The following is a 21,433-nucleotide window of genomic DNA, read 5'->3' as shown; positions in this document are numbered from 1 at the left end:
CCTGATGCGGGTTAGTTTGTCGAGAGGTAAGCTAGCCTGCATGGTTTGAGTGTCGAGGATGATACCCAAGAAGGTAATGCGTTGTGCAGGGCCTTCCACCTTCTTCTCTGCTATGGGTATATTGAGTTTGGCAAAAACTTCCCTAAGGCTATTTAGATGTACTGGAGGTTCCCCAGGTTCCTCAATAAGCAGAAAGTCGTCCAAGTAGTGGATCACTTTCTGACAGGACGCGTGGTGTGAAAGAATCCAGGACAGGCACTGGGCGAATGTGTCGAAGTGCCACGGACTGCTTTTGGAGCCGAAGGTTAATTTTGTGGCGAAATAGTACTGGTCCTTCCATTTGACACCGTGCCATTGCCATAGGCATGGATGAATCGGTAATAACTTAAAAGCGTCCGCGATGTCGGCTTTGGACAGCCAGGCTCCAGCTCCTAAGCTGAGGATGGTTTGGATGGCAAGGTCTACGGAGGAATATTTGAGGCCGAATTCCTCTGAGGGTATAAGGGAATTGAAACTAGGTACGTGAGAAAAATGAGGCGCGGACAAATCATAGACTAAACGAAGTTTATTTGAGAATTTTCCTTTCACAAGCCCGATAGGGCTGACTCTCCAAACAGAAAAAGGTGGGTGTGAGAAGGGGCCGATCATGTATCCCCGATCAAGTTCATTTTGCAGCAAGGTGCTGATCGCTTCTTCGTCTGTGACTGCTGACAGAAGATTTCTGCATTCATGGGTGGTGTCTGGAAGAGTGATAAACCCCGTGTGGAAACCTACGGTGAAACCCTGCAGTAGGAAGGCTGCTAGTGAGGGTGATGGGTGTGAAAGAAGGTAGAAATGCAGCCATCCAATGTGTATGCGGCTCAGTCATGTGTGGTTATGTTTTTTGATCCCACAGGCGATTCTGGGGTGAGCTAGGTGGCAAGCGAGGCAGACGTGGAGGAGTCTACATTGAGGGAAATGGCAACCCCCGATGTTGAAGTTATTACAAATTTGAGCCCCTCCTAGCGTTTTAATGGGTCGACCTAACTTGTCTTCTTGTGGGCGCTGTGTGGATGTTCCTGAGCTCTGAGCTGTGTTTGAGAAGGGGGGAAAGTACGGAGGGCGTCTGCCCTCGTTTTCCGAACACCAGCTAGCTGTGTGGGTGGCCGACTGGCAGTTGGTGCACAGTGGGGAGCGTAGTCCCGCGAAATGGCAACAGAATAGTTCTGTATCGACTGCGCTCCAGTCGGTAGACAACTGAAACTGGCTGAGCCTGGCAGCTGCTTTGGCTGAAAAGGAGCAGTGGTAGTCATAAAACGCGCTACCTCCATACCTATAACCTAGATCCGTCACTGCGTGTAAATACAGATCTAGTTATTCCCTCTTGTTGGGGTTGAGGGAGCAAATTATGTCTCTGACCATGCCGAAGGCAAGCACGAACTCAGTGACTGTGAGCTTACGTGTGAGCCTACGGTCTTTTGCTTTTAGGACGACGGAGACATCCCCCCATGTATAGGCTTTGTTCTCCACTGCGTCGTGTACTGAAATAAGGAGGGATGCGAGATTGACGTCCCGGCCATCTAGGATGTCCTTCCTAATGTTAGCTGGGACGAGATGTGCCGGGAAGATGGTGGAGCTGTACTGGCGCGTACCTAAAGGCATTGGCATGGGGGTGGTAGTGGCGGGTGGCGTGGGGACCACTTGTCGTTCTTCCAGAGACACTACTCTGGTCTGGACATTGGAGACTGTCGATGAAAGTGAAGCCACTAAGGAGTGCAGCTGAGCAACAGCTGATGCGATGGAGTGTAGGGACGCCTGGGAGTCTGATGGGGCTGGCGTAGATGGTGGAAATAGCAATTTGAAGAGTTCAGCTTTTCTTGCTGTAGCCGGGTAGGGAATATCCCTACGTCGCAGCTCTGCCGTGAGTTTCGGGATGGTCCAGGCTCTGTAGAGCTGCATCGTTGGTTGAACCCGCCCCGGGTGATGACGGGTCGGGGGAAGAGATGTCGCTGCCGGCCAACGACATGGCGTCCGATAAACGAGAGGGGAAATGCATATGTTTTAAGAAAAGGTTGGGGATACAGGAGGGGATAGAAAGGTATTTTGAGGAAAGCACGAAGTAGGAAAAATCAGGGGGAGTGACAGCCATAGCGACAGTTGGTTTGCGCTCGAGCGCTGTTGAGTGAAAATGTTTTAAAACTCATAACAATGCGTGACAACCGAGGTGAGCCAGGAGGTGACTGGCTAGGTAACCAATAGCTCGGGTGTCCGACTGTGCTCGGCACAGACTAGTGCATCAGAGTCCCCGGGGCGGACTGGGGAGGGTAACGGAAGTCTGGTGTGCTAAGTAGGAATGTTGCGGTCTGTAGAAACTTGGCGTGTGTTCGGTCGGCTAAATGCTTGCACTGCCAGCAAGAATAGGGGTTTAGGCAACCTTGTCTGCGTAGTGGAGGCTTGTGCTCCGAAAACAGAGTGAGATGCGTAGAAGTATGTGACAGTTGCTAACGCCTCGGAACCAAAATAAAATTATGCGTGTGAAGTTAAATATGTCGTGAAAGTGTGTAAGAGAAAGGAATTTTTTAAATCTTATCGTTCCATACCTTCTAATGATGCCCCTGCCTTGAAGCCCTGGTGCTGGCGTCTCTGTTGGGGTCAAGGACTGAGTTTGCGTGAAAAACCTACAGCGGGGTGACATGGGAGTAGTAATAAGGTGGGTTACAAGCTGTTTCGGGGCCATAGCCGACCCCCTGGTGAAGAAATGCAACCCTAGCCAGGTTACCCTGTGTTCTATCCCCCCCTTTTTTTTTTTTTTACCTGGAATAGGTGGTCCGAGCCTGTTGCAGGATGGACCAAATGGCAAACTTACTGACCTAAAAAGGGGAACAGGGATAGAGAAAACGTATGAGTAGCCGTGTTGCTACTGGAGACGTTGGCTGTTTTGTGAGCCAAATGCAGCAAGACTTGCCGTGGTTGCAAGATGGTTTAGTTGGAAAGATAAAAGGTAAGGAAAAAAAAATTATTATGTGGGGTTGACCGTGCGTACTTCGAGCGATTTGGTGCAGAAGTTGTGGATGAACATGCAATAGATTCGAGAAAGGTGAAAGAAAGTATCGTAGAGCTTGTGTTGTGACTAGTAGAACCGGGCTGGATGCGAGCCCTGAAAGAACGGTTGATGAAAGATTTGGCCCGTTTGGGTCGATGATGCGATAAAGACTCGGTGCGGTAGTTTAACAATTGGTTCCGTGGGGATTCGAATCATAGCGCTGATGCTGCGACTAGGTGCGAATCCTACGTAACCGGTTGTGGGTCACGCTGAATCAGTCGATGACAAGGGTTCGGACTGGCTAAGTGTAGATGGATGCTCCCCCCTCTTTTTTTTTTTTTTAGGGGTTTTTGCCGAATGCCGAAAATATTCGAATCGTACAGTTTGACGATCAGATTCGAATCGGCAGTCTGGGGTGCGTATTTGATCTGAACGAAGGAGTAGAAGGCCAATTTGAGGCGGGGTGCATGTTTGAAGCCGTGTAAGGGTAGCGACTGGTTTCGGTTTACTTTGCGGCAGGCAGAAAAATTAACATATATGAAAGATGCTGTTAGGAAAAGGGGGGGGGTACTAGCTGAGCGATAATTTAGAAAAGTAAACATGGTAACGAATCGATACGAATTCAGAGTAAGGGAAGCAAGATGACCCTGCCTGTAACAGAAATGCGTGACGATTTTTAACGAAAGCTGTGAACGAGAACAGGATGAGAACGTACAGGTGAATACGGCAGGTAGAAGACAACATACGTGAAGGATAGCGTGAAAGAGATACTAGCCGAAAGTGCGACAATTTAGCAAAGAGAAACATGCTAACGAACTGATACCAACTTGAGTAAAAGATAATAGTCCTACCTGCGACGACGAGGCGTAACGGTCGACGAAGGTTTACGAATGGAGACGGGATAGCGATGGTGCTGTACGCACTTACGAAAACGAAGTAAGAAGCAAGGTCGGCCTGGTGACGTTGTACCGCGCACTGGAATCGACACTGAGCGGTGTGCGAGGTCTGGTTATATACCCTCCGGGCTCCTCCCATAATTACGGGCCACCATACTGGCCCTCTTATATATATATATATATATACACACACACACACTTTTTTCCTATTTTATAAGTAATCACATAATCTCTGTTCTCAGCTGCAAAAGGAGCACAGAGAGCTAGGGGAGGAGAAACAGCAGCACACTTGTCTTCCCAGTGAATAGCTCGGGGGGGGGGGGGGGGTCAAGACAGTCTGATCATTGGAGGAGAGCAGGCTGGGTTGTCAGCACTGCTAGAGAACCGACCAAGCTGTGCTCTCATGCCTAGTGTGGTCAGTTTTTAATAGGAACACAGAGGAACAGGCAGGAATATCAGGAATTTCACACAAGGGAAGCAATGCAAAGAGAACAGGATACTTTTTCATGCAAGTACATGGTACAGCAGGCATATATATGAAATGTTTGTTTTACATATTCTTTAAATCCCTTGCCAGGCTTATGGGTATCTACATACATCTATTACTGGGCCCTTACAGCTCTTTTGATCTTGGCATAAAAACACCTAACACATTAGTAGCAAAGAGAACATCAGACCCTAACATCTGAGGTTTAAAAAAAGACAGGTTCCACCTTCGTACTCTAACATACAGTACTTTACTTTTTTTTGCCATAGCACAGCATGATGAAGACAGATTGAACAGTGCCTAAGAAGGTTGTAATCGTTGGCACCTAACTTGGAACCCCTGTTTCTAATTTCATAGATTTGAAGTGGTAAATGTAAGGGGTACCGGTACTTAAGTTTTCCATGTGACAAATTTGCAATTTTGTTAAATTTGATTATAAGAATAAATATACTGTATCCATCGTTTGTGTCCTTTGTTTAAATGGATCTCTAGGCACTGTTTGAATTAATATTTAATGTTTGCCTGATTAAATATGTTGAAAAACTCAACTCAAAAAGTCATAAATACCTATAAGTGTACAACATGGGTTGTACACTTATAGGTATTTATGACTTTTTACTGGAATTACAGTACTGCCACTTCCGGGTTAAAAAAAAAAAATACCTTTCTTCAACTACCTACTTTCTCAACTGGGATACTGGCTAAAGATCGCACAGGCATGCAAATCGATTTATCAAGAGTGGAGATTCAGATATATAATTAGTATCATCCTCCCAAGTGCTGACATTCCTACTCTATCATTAAAAGGTCGGATGAGATGTTGACCTACATTATATTTGGTCATTTGTCCATAGGTTTTTATTACTAATATTTGTAAAAAAAATATATATATATATTTTACAGATATGTGTATGTTGTGCAATAATCCTAATTGCCTAGGCAAAGTCACCCGTCTGGAAACTGGACTGGAAACCCTGGATACCTTGCATGCTCATTTGCAGATTAGAAGGTTGTGTGACAAGGGCACATCCCTTTTATGCACTGTGGCCATGAGGCTTGCTTGCTTTTTGGGAATCCCTTAATGTTACAAAGGGTTTAATCTAGAGGAGTAGTGTTGAGGGAAGTTGCTGGAAGTATAAATGTTTTTTTATGGTTATCAGCAGTTTTTGTTGGGTGCCCTTGTTATACATCTGTTAGTTTTATATCATTGAGGTAGTCCCTTGTACACTATTAGCAATATATGGTCCTGGTTGTTGCCCAACCCATGGTCCCCCTTGTTGCCACAGTGCCCATCTAGGAAGTGTCCTGCCTGCTAGCCATCCACACACATTCGGTCTCCACTGCTAATTTCCTCTATGTGTCCTTATAAGGCAGAAATGAGAAACGCGTTGACCCACAAGGACTTATTTCCACAGAGTATTCTATTATATTAATAAGGCAATTATCCATGTGTATCTTTCTTTGTTTTTAACAATTTTGTAATACATTTGTCAGAGACCATGACAGAAATACAGTTAAATCACACATGTTTGATAATAAAATTAAATAGAACAAACATAGTCAAAACATAGCCAGAGTTCAGGAACCGGAATAAATAGTCAGACAAGCCAAATGTCAGGGAGCCAGAGATGAGCGTAGTTAAACAACAAGCAAGATCTGGATCCAGAAGGGATGTCAGCCAAGCAAGTCTTTTAACAGGAATGTAGGACAGTGTCACTGTGATGTTTACTAAGGTGAAGGCAGAGATCCTCTGGGCTGGATGGCTTAAGTAGGCAGGACTGACGAGCAGGATATCATCAACAGCTGAGTCACTGTGGAGAGATAGGAGCTGGAAATTAGCCAACAGCTGAGCGGCCAGCTCAGAAAAGGAAGGGCTGAGCCCAGCCCTGACAACATTTTGTTCGTACTCTTATACATTGTAATGTGTGTTTGATTATGTGCCATATAAGTCTGATACATTTTTATTTTTGGATTTGATTTCAATAGAGATATATAGGCTTATAAATTATATTTTACCTAATTGACATGTCAAATCGCATGCCAAATCGGCGGCTATTGCTTGCAATGGAGCTGTCCGAATGCTGACTTCGCCACACTGATTCCCAAAAGTAGTTTCTGTACTACTTTTTGGAGATTTCAGGTGCTATTTCAATAGACATCTGTGCAGAAAGCCTCTAAAATCATCGGACTGACATGCGGGAATGAAATCGTGCAAGTTCAGCTGAACTCGTACGATTTCATTCCCGCAGCAGTGTGAACCTGGGCTAAAGGTTAAACAAACATGTCATATTTATCTGCTCTGTGCAGTGTTTTTTCACAGAGCAGCCCCAATCCTCTTCTTCTTTGGTCCCCCACAAGGGCTCCTGGCTCCTCCCCCTTGACCAGTGCCCCCCATAGCATGCCACTTGCTATAGGGGCACTGGTGCCTGCTCCTACCCTAGCCCTGTTCAATGCATCAATAAGACACATAGAGCCGTGGCTCGGCCTTGCGCCCTGCTCTCTCCTCATTGGCTCGCTGGCTGCGATTAACTCCCACTGCTCTCTCATGCAGTGAGGAGAGGGACAGCCGAGGCTCTCGTGCACATTGCTCGATTGAGAAGGGGCTCAGGTGAGTATTGGAGGGGGGGGGGGCTGCACCCAGAAGGTTTCTTTACCTTCATGCACGGAATGCATGAAGGTAAAAAAAAAAAACTTTCAGCATTTACAACCATTTTAGGGACTGAGTTTAAGTCAAATAAGGACAGATTTTTAAAAAAAGTTATACTGTTGCTGCTCATTGTAACACACCAGGATTTTTTTCATGTAGACTTGCACTCTTCTGTTTCATGTGAAGTGTGGTTTCTACTGATATCTTCACTCACTACAGGCATACATTTTCTTCTGTGGCAGATTTGTTAAAAATATACTGTCGCTGCATATTGTAATACTCCTTCCAGAATTTGCGAGGTCACAACTAATATAAAAAATATCATATAAAAGGCCCACAAGGTCTTTACCTTTAAAGCGGTAGTAAACCCGCATTTTTTTTTTTTTTTTTTTTAAAACCTGCAAAGCAAAAGGCATAATGAGCTAGTATGCACCGCATACTAGCTCATTATGAAATACTTACCTTAGAACGAGGCCCCGACATCTCGCCCGATCCACGCCGAGGAAGCCGACATGCTCCCTCGGCGTCTCTTCCGGGTATCGCGGCTCCGGCGCTGTGAGTGGCCGGAGCCGCGATATCGTCACTCCCGCGCATGCGCGCGGGAGATTTAAATCCGGCCGGACGAGCGCTGCCGGATTTTCGCGGAGAGAACCCCCTTGTGCGCATGCGCCGCTGCAGTCAGCGGCGCATACCGAGGGGAATATCTCCTAAACCGTACAGGTTTAGGAGATATTTTTTTTACCTACAGGTAAGCCTTATTATAGGCTTTCCTGTAGGTAAAAGTTAAAAAAGTGGGTTTACTTCCACTTTAACTAGAAGTGAATATAGTGATTGGTTCTTGTAAGGACACAGACGCCAGCAGACAAGGTGAATCATTCTTCCTGGTTATGAGAGGAGCCTAGAACCGGAGCTGCCGATCCAGTGGAAAGTAAGAGTAAACATGCTAAAATTGAGATGTGGAAAAGTCCATTAAATATAAAAAGGAAGGTCTGACTCCTTGTGAATATACAAAGTGATCTTTATGGAACAATTTCTAAAGCCAGCTACAAAGTAATGGATTTGCCAAACATTTCATGTCATCATTCTATAAATGGCCAGCGTAAAGAACTTATTTCACTGCTAGGAACATGTCTATGTTTGTGTGGTCACACAGTTATGCAAAAGTCAATTAAAGTAGCAATGTTATTAAAGAATATGTAAACCTAATATTTCATATTTCTGATATGTGGCTGCTGTACTATGTACTTATAGTATGAAAAAGTATCCTGTTCTCTTTGTATTGCTTCCTTTGTGTAAAATTCCTGGTGTTCCTGCCAGTCTCTCTGCTTTCCTATTAAAAACTGACCATACTAAGCAGGAGAGCACAGCATGGTCAGTTCTCTAGCTATGCTGGGAAATCAGCCTGCTCTACTCCAATGATTAGTCCTGTCCTGACATCCCCCCCCCCCCAACAGCTTTTCACTGGGAAGTTCAGTGTGATGTTGTTTCTCTTCATCTAGCTCTTATGCAGCTGAGAACAGAGGGAATGTGATCACTATTAAAAAAAGGGAAAAAATGTATTATTAACAACTTCAATACCGGGCACTTAAACACCTTCCTGCCCAGACCAATTTTGAGCTTTCAGCGCTGTCGCACTTTGAATGACAATTGCGCGGTCATGCTACACTGTACCCAAATGAAATTTTTATCATTTTTTCCCCACAAATAGAGATTTCTTTTGGTGGTATTTGATCACATCTGCGGTTTTTATTTTTTGCTAAACAAATAAAAAATACCGAAAATTTGGAAAAAAAGTATGTTTTTTTTTTGTTTCAGTTTCAAAACTTTGCAAATAAGTAAGTTTTCTCCTTCACTGATGGGCACTGATGGGGTTACACTGATGGGCAATGATAAGGCGGCACTGATGGGCACCGATGAGGTGGCACCAATGAAGTGGCACTGATGAGGTGGCATTGATGGACACCGATATGTGGCACTGATAGGTGGCACTGATGTGTGGCACTGATGGGCGACACGGATGGGCACTGATAGGTGGCACAAATTGGCACTGATAGCTGGCACGGATTGGCATGGATGGGCATGGATAGCTGGCACAGGTGGGCATGGGTTAGTCGGTACATGTGGGCATGGGTAGGCGGCACAGGTGGGCATGGGTAGGCGGCACAGGTGGGCATGGATGGGCACTGATAGGTGGCATGGATGGGCACTGATAGGCGGCACAGATGGGAACTGATAGGCGGCATTGTATTATAATATATTGTACTAATGGATGCCAATCAGTGCCAAACAATAATGCATGCCAATCAGTGATGCCCATTGTGGGCACTGATTGGCATCCATTATGGGCACTGATTGGCATCCATTGTGGCACTGACTGGAATCCCTGGTGGTCTAGGGTGGCATACCTTGTCCTGGGCATCCCTGGTGGTCTGGTGGCGTCCCTGGTGGTCCAGTGTGGGCATCCTCGGGAGGGTTGTGCTGATAATCGATCAGCACAGACCCCCCCTGTCAGAGGAGCAGCCGATCGGCTCTCCTCTACTCGCGTCTGACAGACGCGAGTGAGGAAAAGCCGATCACCAGCTTTTCCTATTTACACTGTGATCAGCCGTGATTGGACACGGCTGATCGTGTGGTAAAGAGTCTCCGTCGGAGACTCTTTACCGAGATCGTAGTTGCTGGGTGTCAGACTGACACCCCGCAACAACGATCGCCGCGATGCGCGCCCCCGGGGGCGCGCAGCGGCTCATAATCCTGATCACGTCATATGACGTCCGATCAGGATTATGCAACCACTTTGCCACCGTCAATTTGTTATAGGGCGGGCGGCAAGTGGTTAATGGACTTTATATCTAAATGTTACACAAATGTTTTATCTTTCATTTCTATTTTTGAAATGAAGGTGAGCCCTCAAGGTGAGGGCTTACAATCACTTTACATTTCTGGTATGTCCAGGTTCCTGCATCTCCAGCTCTTTTTCCTATACGAGTTTCTATAGAATGACGGCTATAGCACGGACCTACATTTGCCGAGAGGCTGTCCATAGACGTCCCCCCCCTTTGCACTCTCACCGCGTGCCCCGCTCTGTGATCACAGAGCCAAAGACTCTGCCCCTTACCATGTGATCAGCTGTCAGCCAATGACAGCTGATCACGTGATGTAAATAGAAGCTCAGTAATCGTTTTTTTTTCTCCTCACGCTGACAGCGTGCAGAGAAAATAAAGCCGATCACCGGCTTCTGTTGTAGGGACATCGGTCCCGAATAGGAAGAGGCACAGCCGCCTCATCTGTGCCAACCAGTACCACCTGCCAGTGCCCACAGTTCCAATCGGTGCCCGCCAGTGAATATCAGTGAAAGCATGAGCGCATCTCTAACAATCAGCACCACTAATCAGTGCCACCTAGCAATTCCCAAGAGTGTCACCTATCAATGCCCACCAGTGATGCCAATCAGTGCCTCATCAGTGCCATCTAGCAGTGCTGCCTATCAGTGTCACCTACCAGTGCCCATTACTGCCACCCATCAGTGCCACCCACCAGTGCCAGCTATCAGTGCCACCCATCAGTGTCCTTCAGTGCCACCTATCAATGCCCTTCAGTACCACTCATCAGTGACCATCAGTGCCATCCATCTGTGCCACCCAACTGTGCCACCTCTCAGTGCCCACCAGTGCCACCTCATCAGTGCCCACCAGTGCCGCCTTATCAATGCCCACCAGTGCCGCCTCATCAGCGTACTTCAATGAAGGAGAAAAATTACCTGTTTGCAGAATTTTAAAACAAAATATAAAACCTTTTTTTGTTTTTGTTTTCAAAATTTTCGGTCTTTTTTTGTTTTTTTTGCAAAAAATAAAAAACCCAGAGGTGATCAAATACCACCAAAAGAAAGCTGTATTTGTGGGAAAAAATGATAAAAAATACATATGAGTACATTGTAGCATGACTGCGCAATTGTCATTCAAAAAGAGAGAGTGCTGAAAGCTGAAAATTGGTCTGGGCAGGAGGGGGGTTTAAGTGCCCAGTAAGCAAGTGGTCAAATAAATCACTGAATTTACTGCCTACCACAATAGGTTGCCCCTTGCACCTGCTCAACTTGCACAGCAGGGTTAGCTAAAATCCAGTCTTGGGTCTCATTCATACATCCTACATGACCATGGTGCAGCAAGTATACTGGGCAAATACCTGCACCTGGGATTTGAGATGTTCCAATCTCTGCTCAGATGTTCCAATCACTGGGTTGAACAAAAAAAAAAGGTACTGTGTAAACCAGGCTTTAGATCTCATTCATATGTTCTAAATGGCCATGAAATGGAAAATATACCATGAATACCTACAGCCAGGATACCAGATGTTCCAATTTTTGTCAGCTGCTCAGCCTGTACACCTGAATGATGGGCTGAAAAGAGCCAAGCCTGTCTACTGCTGTAAATATGTATCCACCTGTATCTGCACATCCATTGGTTACCTGCAGGTAGGGATACATTTTTGCCCTTGGATAAAATCTCTCTGCATCCAGAGTCAGAAATGTGTTCCTAACAGCAGATAACCCCTGTGAACCACAATTTGTGGCGTTCCCCCTTCAGAGCTCATTCTCTGATTGGTCACGGCAAAAGTCGCCTGGCCTGGGGCGACTTAAAGTCATGTTGTAAGTCGCCCCAAGCCGTGCCCAAGTCATGTTCAAGTCATGTCCAAGTTGCCTCCAAAAATCGTGTTGAAAGTCGTGTCGCCCCTGTGTGAACCGGCTCTGAAGGTGCCGCATATCCACAGAGTCCTATGGTAATGTAATAGTGATGGGTGAGACTACCTCAGCCCAGGTTCCCGCCAGGCCACACCATAATGTGTTAACAGCAGTGGCTCTTTTCAGCCCATCACTTAGGTGGACAGGCTGAGCAGCTGACAAAAATTGGAACATCTGGTATCCTGGCTGTAGGTATTCATGGTATATTTTCCATTTCATGGCCATTTAGAACATATGAATGAGATCTAAAGCCTGGTTTACACAGTACCTTTTTTTTTTGTTCAACCCAGTGGGCTGAACGAAAATAAAAACTAGGGAGTTCAGGAGGAGCTTGCTGCACTAATGAGTACACTACCGCACTACAACTGCATGCATTGCGTTCTATTCAGTTGAATGGGGATCATTTTGCTGCTCTGCATTGCAAAGCCTCATGGCCCCACTCTGCTGTCACATGATTTAACGGTACTTCCCCCAACATAAAAATGTAAATGATGCCTTTAGGTTTGAAAGACCTGACCCCCCCCCCCCCCCCGAAAAAAAAAATATCTACAGCCCTGGCGCCAGACATAGCGTTTTCTTTGATGGCCAAAAAGTAAAATTGTAGTCTCATCAGACCAGAGCACCTTCCCCCATACATTTTGGGAGTCTCCAACGCGCCTTTTTGCAAACTCAAAACATTCCATTTATTTTTTTTCTGAAAGTAAGCCCAACTCTATGGGGCATACGGCAATAATTGGCAAACAGTTTCCGCAGGTTTTTATGGGCAACGGCACTTAATACTATATCATTGAATGCAGGTAGAGCACATCAGTCCTTCCCCAAAGTTAAATTCCTCAAAGTGCAGTTCCCCAGCTTGGTCAACTTCGGTTGCTGGGGACTTATGAGATACCCATGGAATCAAACATCAACAATTGTGACTTTATATACATCCTGTATATACATCACTCATTTTCTCCTCCTGCACATCACTTCCTTTCTTCAGAGTATCACTCCTTACTCCTCCTGCACATCGCGTCCTCGCTTTCCTTCTCCAGACTAGCTAGCACTGATTTAGCAGGCCTGACACTGGCTCTGCCAGGCCTAAAGTAACAGCCCTTTACAGGCAGGGACTGCAGGCCCCTATGGTGTAGCAAATGGAAAAGTCCCAGAGCTAGCTGTCCATGGGGCTACTGCTCCCAGTACCACCTGTTCAGGCACTACCAGCCCTCGTGGCTGCAGATGCCTTTCTCCACTGCCCAGGACACCCCCATTCTCCAGACTGGCTCTGCACCCACCCCAGACTGCTCCTCAGTCCACTCAGGTGTGCCTCCCAGTCGTGTGCTCAATCATCAGCCCTCCTGGCTGCATCTGTGGAATTCCTGGAGATTTGCCCAGCAGTGTTCTCCCGCTGTCCTCTCTTGATCCTCCTGTGCCTCCTGTCCAAGACACCTCCCCATTTTCTTGGAGGGCCCTGTTCTCACCTGAGCCCAGGCCCAAGGTCACCCCCAACCCAGGCTGGGGAGCTCCCTTAAAGGCCCCTACAGCCTAACACTCCATCTCCATTTTGATACAAGAATAGTGGTGCGCTGTACTAGAGGATATGTAAATTTACAATAGTTGTGTATTGTGTAAACTTGTATAGATAAGATTCTAGTAAAACCAACGAGGGTGGGTATAGTAAATGGTTAAAAGTGTATATACAGGTAAGTGGATGACGGCTAGTAATACATCAAATATATGACAGAAGTAAAATGTAATAATCATATAATACCTTGGATCAGTGATTTAGCATACACATCACTACACAGAGGTAAAAATAATTCATAAAAATTGATGATATTATAATAGAAGGTGCAACAGTTAGTATTTAAAAATATGTAAAAAGTAATAAAATTAGTTGAAAAATAAACGACAAAGTGCAGTAGTGCTGAGGGCTGAATCCAAGTGAAAAAAGCACAGTTTGAACAATCATCTAGATCGACGGAAGAATATTTATATCAAATGTCCATATAAAGGTGCATATAGTGAAATAAAGTGCTAACTATACAAAGTCGCATAAGGTGCAAATGAGCTGTGTAGCGGCTATAACATAAGTCGCATAAAACATAAGTGAACTTAGAATCAAAAAGTCGCATAAAATTAACTACAGGTGTAAATAAAGTGCTAAGTGTTCTTCAATATAATGGGTGATGGTTAGGGTGATCCAGCGGAGTTCAGTGTGATCCTAGATGGTCAATTTATGGATGTCCCCTTACCTTACTGCTGTATGGTAACAGCATATATTGAGTATGTCTTTAGGTGTTCCTGGAGGTCTTTTCCCTTTATGGATCCTAATATGGCAATTCCTGTTTGGCGTCCCTCTCTTACTCCCTATATGGTGCGTGGCCTCTTTAAGAGTCACTTTGGGGTATTCGCCGTAGGTAGTCTCGTGCCGGGTATATAGGATTAAAGCATAAAGGAAGGATGCCCCATAGTGTAGTATTATAAAGAAGTGCAATATTTATTAAAGAAATAAACTTCAGGTACTCACAAACACAGGATGACAAAAAGGCAATGTAAAAACGAGCAGCGAGCTCGACCAGCGTCACTTCCGGTAGCGGTAATTCCCGACGCATGTTTGTCACGGGTCACGTGACTTCATCAGGGGATCTTTCTCTTCGGGTCCAGATATTTCCCTCCAGTGAGTGCAGCAGTACCCCATTCCACCAATAATAATTTTTCCCCATTTTGGCGCAGGAATATCCTTTTTTTCTACTCCAACTTCCATTATTCCACCTGATCAACTCCTCCCCAACTGGGCTGACCGTGGGTATTTAAGGAGGCCTGCCCCCTGGCAATCCAAGTTGGGGATTAGTTAGGGCTCCCTCCAGCCTCTCTTTCTAGAAAATACCAGAAGACTCTAAAAATAAGTAGGAGGTCCTAGTGATGCCACCTGTGAGTCACCCAGCACTACTCTGAGCCGATTCCAACCCAGATCACAAAACACACCCAGGCTTGGCTACCAGCCAAGCCTAGAAATTTACCTGTCATAGGAGAAAAAAAAAACACTTTACTCTCCTAGCACACTAGAGGGTGCTACACCTGTTTCTGAATGAATGTACTACACTATAAGGGCTCTCTCGCCTGAGTTGCCTTCCTCTATTTTCTTTTTCAGTGGACACTCTTTGCTTTCTCAGTGACCCCTAGTCAGCTCTTTGGGATCCTTCGGGTCTGTGACCTACCACCACATCATAGACTCTTATCCTGCACAAGGACAAAGTTGTCCTGAGGCCTAAAGCCTCTTTCCTACCTAATGTGGATTCCTCCTTTCACCTCAGCCAGGACATTGTCCTTGCTTCCTTATGTCCTGCTCTAAAACATCCCAAGGAGGTTTCTCTCCACTGTCTTGACCTGGTATGCACTGTGAGACTCTACCTCTCAGTTACAGCTTCATTTAGGCAATCAGATATCCTATTTGTGCTTCCAGAGGATTCCATCAGGGGGCTCCCTGCTTCTCAATACACCATTGCTAGTTGAATCAGTCAAGTTATCATTTGAGGATCTATGGTCTAAAGCAGGGGTCTCCAAAATGTCTAAACAGAAGGCCAGTCAACAGTGCTTCTGACTTTAGAGGGGTCGGACTGTGTCCAGTGGGATTGAACAATGCCCCATCTTTGCTTTAGAAGTGCCTCATCATTGGTTTTAGTGAGAAGAGTTATGCCCCATCGTTGTGCTTCAATGGCCTTTAACATTAGGTGTCTGTTTCTCAGATTTGCAGGGCTGCCACCTGGTCTTCTGCTCACGCATTTGTTGAGTTATAGCATGTGGATAATGAGGCCTCCTCCCATGCCAAGTTCAGTCTTAAGGTGCTGCAAGCTGCTCTCTGATCCTGTCAAACCTTTCTTGACCTGTTTGTTAAAGAGGGAGTCCGCCGGGATTCCGCGTTTTTTTTTTTTTAAAACCAACAGCTACAAATACTGCAGCTGCTGACTTTTAAAATAGTGACACTTACCTGTCCAGCGCGCCCGCAATGTCGGCACCCGAAGCCGATCTCTCGATCGTCTCTCGGGTGCTGCCGCCGCCATCTTGGGTATGGGAATCAGGAAGTGGAGCCTTTCGGCTTCATTTCCCGGTTCCCTACTGCGCATGCGCGAGTCGCGCTGCGCAATAAGGATGGACCCGCTGCCTCTGGGATCTGTGTGTTTCCCAGCAGGTAGTGGGGGACTTTCGGAAAGGGGCGTAATCTACGCCCCTTTCCGCAGAGAGCTATCCCGGAAGTGGGTGCAGATACCTGCACAGGTACCTGCACGCCCCTCCCCCTGAAAGGTGCCAATTGTGGCGCCGGAGGGGGGAGGATTCCAATGAGCGGAAGGTCCACTTTAGGGTGGACCTCCGCTTTAAGTGGGCCTATTGATGTTGTTTATTGTGTTATCCACTCCTCAACTGGACAACCTTTGAACATCCCATGGTTAAAGACTAAAGTTCCTGTGCCCTGTATGGTATGACTTGGAAAACAGGGTTTTTGACTTACCGATAAAATCTGTTTCTTTTAGTGTATGGTACAGGACACAGATCCCACCTCTGTTTGTTATGATCTCCCCATTCCTTGCTACAAAACTAAGCTGAAAGTAGGAGGGTCTATATAAGGATGTCCTTGCAGCTTTTTTTATTGTCAGTATCCAATCATCTGAAGGCAGCTGCACATAAGATAAAGAATAAATATTTTGTGCCCTGTATTGTACTCCAAGAAATGGATTTTAGTAGTAAGTCAAAAATCCTTGACATACAGCATTGCTCCATAACTCTGCCTCTGCCACTCGCTGTGAACACCTGAGTGCCGGTGTTCTGCCATATAGCGTCCATCCATCGGATAGTGTCCGCCCCGTACTGCGCAGGCACATCGCTTGTGCAGTACGGAGCAGAAGGAGATTCGGAAAATCTCTGAAGATGAACGACGCCTGCGCCGTGAGTGGAGGTGTTAGCCCCACCATCCAAGTGGACATAGGGCTGCAAATATTAGAGGGCCCCTCGCGGGCTCGCTTCACTCGCCATGCTTCGGGCATGGCCTCGCTGCGCTCGCCACGCTTCGGGCACGGCCTCGCTGCACTCGGCTCTTTTTAATTCAGCTCTATGTCCACTTGGATGGTGGGACTAGAAACTGGACTCATGGCACCGTTCATCTTCGGATGCGTATGTGCAGTACACAGCGGACACTATCCGATGGAGGGCACAATGTGATAGGACACCGGCAAAAAACATCTTGTCTCTGCTTATCATCAATAGGTTCCAATAGGGGGAAAGCTTCACGCCATTCTCCAATAAAAAAACTCGAATGATGCTTCAAAGATACAACAGGATCCTCATAGTCCCCGCCCAGGACTGCTGCTTCTTAAAGTGGTTGTAAACCCGTACAAACCACTTTGACCTACAGGTAAGCCTAGATTAAGGCTTACCTGTAGGTCCAAGAAATATCTCCTAAACCTATAGGGTTTAGGAGATATTTACCTGAAGACAGCAACCTGAAGACTGCACATAAGATAAAGAATAAATATTCTGTGCCCTGTATTGTACTCCAAGAAATGGATTTTACTAGTAAGTCAAAAATCCTTGGCATACAGCACTGCTCCATAACTCTGCCTCTGCCACTCACTGTGAACACCTGAGTGCCGGTGTTCTGCCATATAGCATCCGTCCATCGGATAGTGTCTGCCCCGTACTGCGCGGGCGCATCGCTTGCGAAGTACAGGGCGCAGGCGCACTGGGTAAGCCGCAGATCGCGGCGATATGCCGCGAGTGTCGGCTCCCGTGCGCATGCACGGGAGTGACGTCATCGCTGCTCCGGCGAATCACAGCACTGGAGCAGCGAGACCCACGGAGACACACCAAGAAGATGGACGCTCGGAACTACAGGGGACATCGGTGACTTCGCTGGGTCCTGTGTCAGGTAAGTGACACATAATGGACTACTATGCGATGCATAATAGTCCATTATGCTGTACCTTTGCAGGGAATCAAAGAGGAAGTAAATCCATAAGGGTTTACTGCCTCTTTAACACGTTTCACCAGTCTGGTTTACAATCAGTTCAGATTATCTCAGTGAACTGTGGCACAGAATCTGTAATCAGTGCAGCAGCTGTCTATAAAGAAAGTAAAAAACTCTCTTAGCTTAAAAATAACAAATTGTAGCCAAGCTAGCTCTGATTAGAACCTATGATCAATTTGTATGTATACAATTTAAGTGTAAACCTATCAAGAAATGCCTAATAACACTCATTAACTATAGTGCATCGAATCAAAAGTGACATATGCTTTTTTAAAGAAAAGACATCAAGATACGAAACGTGCATAGGGTGTGGCTTTTGGACAAGACGTCACCACTGTGTTTGGGTCCTGGCTCATAGCCATTGTCTAGTGGCTGGTGCTGGGTCGCTCAAAATGTAATGTGTACACTGTTTATACTAATTTATTTTTAATAAATCTAGATTGGTGAAAAACGTTTTCCTTCCAGAAAGGATGGTAACCTTGGAGAAGAAAAGGCAGAAAATGAATATGGACAGCACAAATAACACTTTAGTTAAAGAGGAAGTAAACCCTGATGAGTTTACTTCCTCTTTCATTCCCTGCAAAGGTAAAGCATAATGGACTACTATACATTGCATAGTAGTCCATTATGTGTCACTTACCTGACACAGGAGCCAGCAAAGTCACCGCCGTCCCCATCACGTTCTGAAAGATCGAATTTTTTGCCAACTTGGCCCGACCGTGTGTATGCAACAGTTTCGGACACAATCCGTCGGACTAAATCCGACGGGCAAAATCCGACGGATTTGGTTGGCAAAATCTCCGACCGTGTGTACGTGGGCTAACAGAGGTTTTAATTACAATGTCTATCTGACTGCATATTTATTTAATAAACACATGTACAATCTTACCCTTCAGTTCCAACAGTAATTACCAAGACATTTCACGCACAGACATATCCATGAATATTTTAAATGTTTCAAATAACTTACGCAACATTTTTGCTTGTATATATTTTTTAACTAGAGTTTAATAATATTAAGCCAATGTTTGTAACTGAAATGAAGAGTGAGGGGCACAGGACAATAAGCCAAAAACATACAGAGAGATAATTGAATGTCTATGCAATGCCAACAGACATAAGCAATAACAGTACCCAGGCAAATTTTAAAAGATTGTCCAAGCACTATTCCTGGTAGAGAGGTGCAGGAGGTGTCTGCAGCACACCTCTGCACATCGGCCTAAGCACCAACAGCAACCATTTTTATTAAGGGAAATGTTGTACATCTTCATTGTTTAACCAGTTGCCGACCGCCGCACGACGATGTACGTCGACAGCATGGCACGGGCAGGCATAAGGGCGTACATGTACGTCCCTGCCTTCCCGCGGGTCGGGGGCCCGATCGGGCCCCCGCCCGGTGCCTGCGGCGGTCGGTTTTCGTGCGGGAGCGATCCCGGACGAGGGGACGGCCATTCATTCATGGCCACCCCCTCGCGATCGCTCCCGACGAATGAAAATCCTTCGTGACATCACTTCCTCTCCTGTGAGGAGAGGAAGTGATGTATTCTCTCCTCCGTGTCGGTATTTTTCGTTCCGACACGGAGGAGAACGGATCGGTGAGTTGCACCAACACTCTACACAAACAGTAGAACATGCCAGGCACACTCACACCCCCCCTTTACCCCCCGATCACCCCCCCAATTACCCCTGCCCCCCAGTCACAGTGACACCAATGTCATTTTTTTTTTTTTTTTTTTTTTTTTTTTTTTTTTTTTTTTGCATTGGTGTCATTTGTGACTGTAATAACTGTTAGGGCAGTTAGGGTTAGCCCCCTTTAGTTCTAATGTACCCCCCTAACCCCCCCAATAAAGGTTTAACCCCGTGATCACCCCCCGTCGCCAGTGTCACTAAGGCTGGGTTCACATTGCAGCGGTTTATGAGAACGAATGTGATTCGCACCGCACTGCAGTGCAAATCACATCCGATCTCTGTGCGATTCGAGTTCAGCCATTCGCCGCACCCGCCGCACCCGCCACACCCGCCGCACCCGCCGCAAATTCGCACGGGACCCTTTTTTTGGCCCGCAGCAGAATCGGATCGCATGGGTGTTCACACCATGCGATCCGAGTTTGCAGATCGCACTGCGATATGCAAACTGATCTGGGGGTGTCAGTAACATTTCACTGACACTCCCAGCAGTTCGCATAGGGCAGTGTGAACTGCCGCCGGGAGGCATGCGATGCGGGAACCCGCCGCGCATTCGTGGCGTTCCCGCATCGCTCCAGTGTGAACCCAGCCTAATAAGCGATCATTTTTCTGATCGCCGTATTAGTGTCACAGGTGACGCTAGTTAGGCAGGTAGGTATTTAGGTTCGCCGCAGCTTTTTATAGCGCCAGGGACCCCCATATACTACCGCATAAAGCCCCCTGATTGCCCCCTAGTTAACCCTTTCACCAGTGATCACCATATAACTGTTACAGGTGACGCTGGTTGGTTAGTTATTTTTTTATAGTTTCAGGGCACCCGCCATTTATTACCTAATAAAGGTTTAACCCCCTGATCACCCGGCGGGTGTCATTTGTGACTAATAACTGTTAGGGCAGTTAGGGTTAGCCCCCTTTAGTTCTAAGGTACCCCCCTAACCCCCCCAATAAAGGTTTAACCCCGTGATCACCCCCCGTCGCCAGTGTCACTAAGGCTGGGTTCACATTGCAGCGGTTTATGAGAACGGATGTGATTTGCACCGCACTGCAGTGCAAATCACATCCGATCTCTGTGCGATTCGAGTTCAGCTATACAGATAGTATGGCTGAATTCGTGTCGCACCCGCCGCACCCGCCGCAAACTCGCACGGGACCCTTTTTTTGGTCCGCAGCAGAATCGGATTGCATGGGTGTTCACACCATGCGATCCAAGTTTGCAGATCGCACTGCGATATGCGAACTGATCTGGGGGTGTCATTAACATTTCACTGACACTCCCAGCAGTTCGCATAGGGCAGTGTGAACTGCCGCCGGGAGGCATGCGATGCGGGAACCCGCCGCGCATTCGTGGCGTTCCCGCATCGCTCCAGTGTGAACCCAGCCTAATAAGCGATCGTTTTTCTGATCGCTGTATTAGTGTCACAGGTGACGGCAGTTAGGTATTTAGGTTCGCCGCAGCTTTTTATAGCGCCAGGGACCCCCATATACTACCGCATAAAGCCCCCTGATTGCCCCCTAGTTAACCCTTTCACCAGTGATCACCATATAACTGTTACAGGTGACGCTGGTTGGTTAGTTATTTTTTTATAGTTTCAGGGCACCCGCCATTTATTACCTAGTCTCACTAGTGTACCCCTAAATTTAGGGGTGTCTACTTTCCAAAATGGGGTCATTTGGGGGGGGGTTTGTGCCATCTTGGCATTTTATGGCCTTCAAAACTGTAACGCCCTTAGAAAGCCTGAAGGCGGTGCTTGGTTTGCGGGGCCCCGTACGCGGCTAGGCTCCCAAAAAGTCCCACATATGTGGTATCCCCGTACTCAGGAGAAGCAGCAGAATTTATTTTGGGGTGTCATTTCACATATGCCCATGGCATGCGTGAGCAATATATCATTTCGTGACAACTTTGTGAAAAAAAAAAAAAAAAAAAAAAGTTTGTAATTTTCCCGCAACTTGTGGCAAAAT

This window comes from Lithobates pipiens, unplaced genomic scaffold (assembly GCF_037356315.1).
Source record: "Lithobates pipiens isolate NorthernLeopardFrog02 unplaced genomic scaffold, aLitPip1_a1.2 Scaffold_22, whole genome shotgun sequence".
Classification (NCBI taxonomy): Eukaryota; Metazoa; Chordata; class Amphibia; order Anura; family Ranidae; genus Lithobates; species Lithobates pipiens.
The sequence above is the reverse complement of the archived record's forward strand: the minus strand, read 5'-3'. Positions refer to the sequence as shown.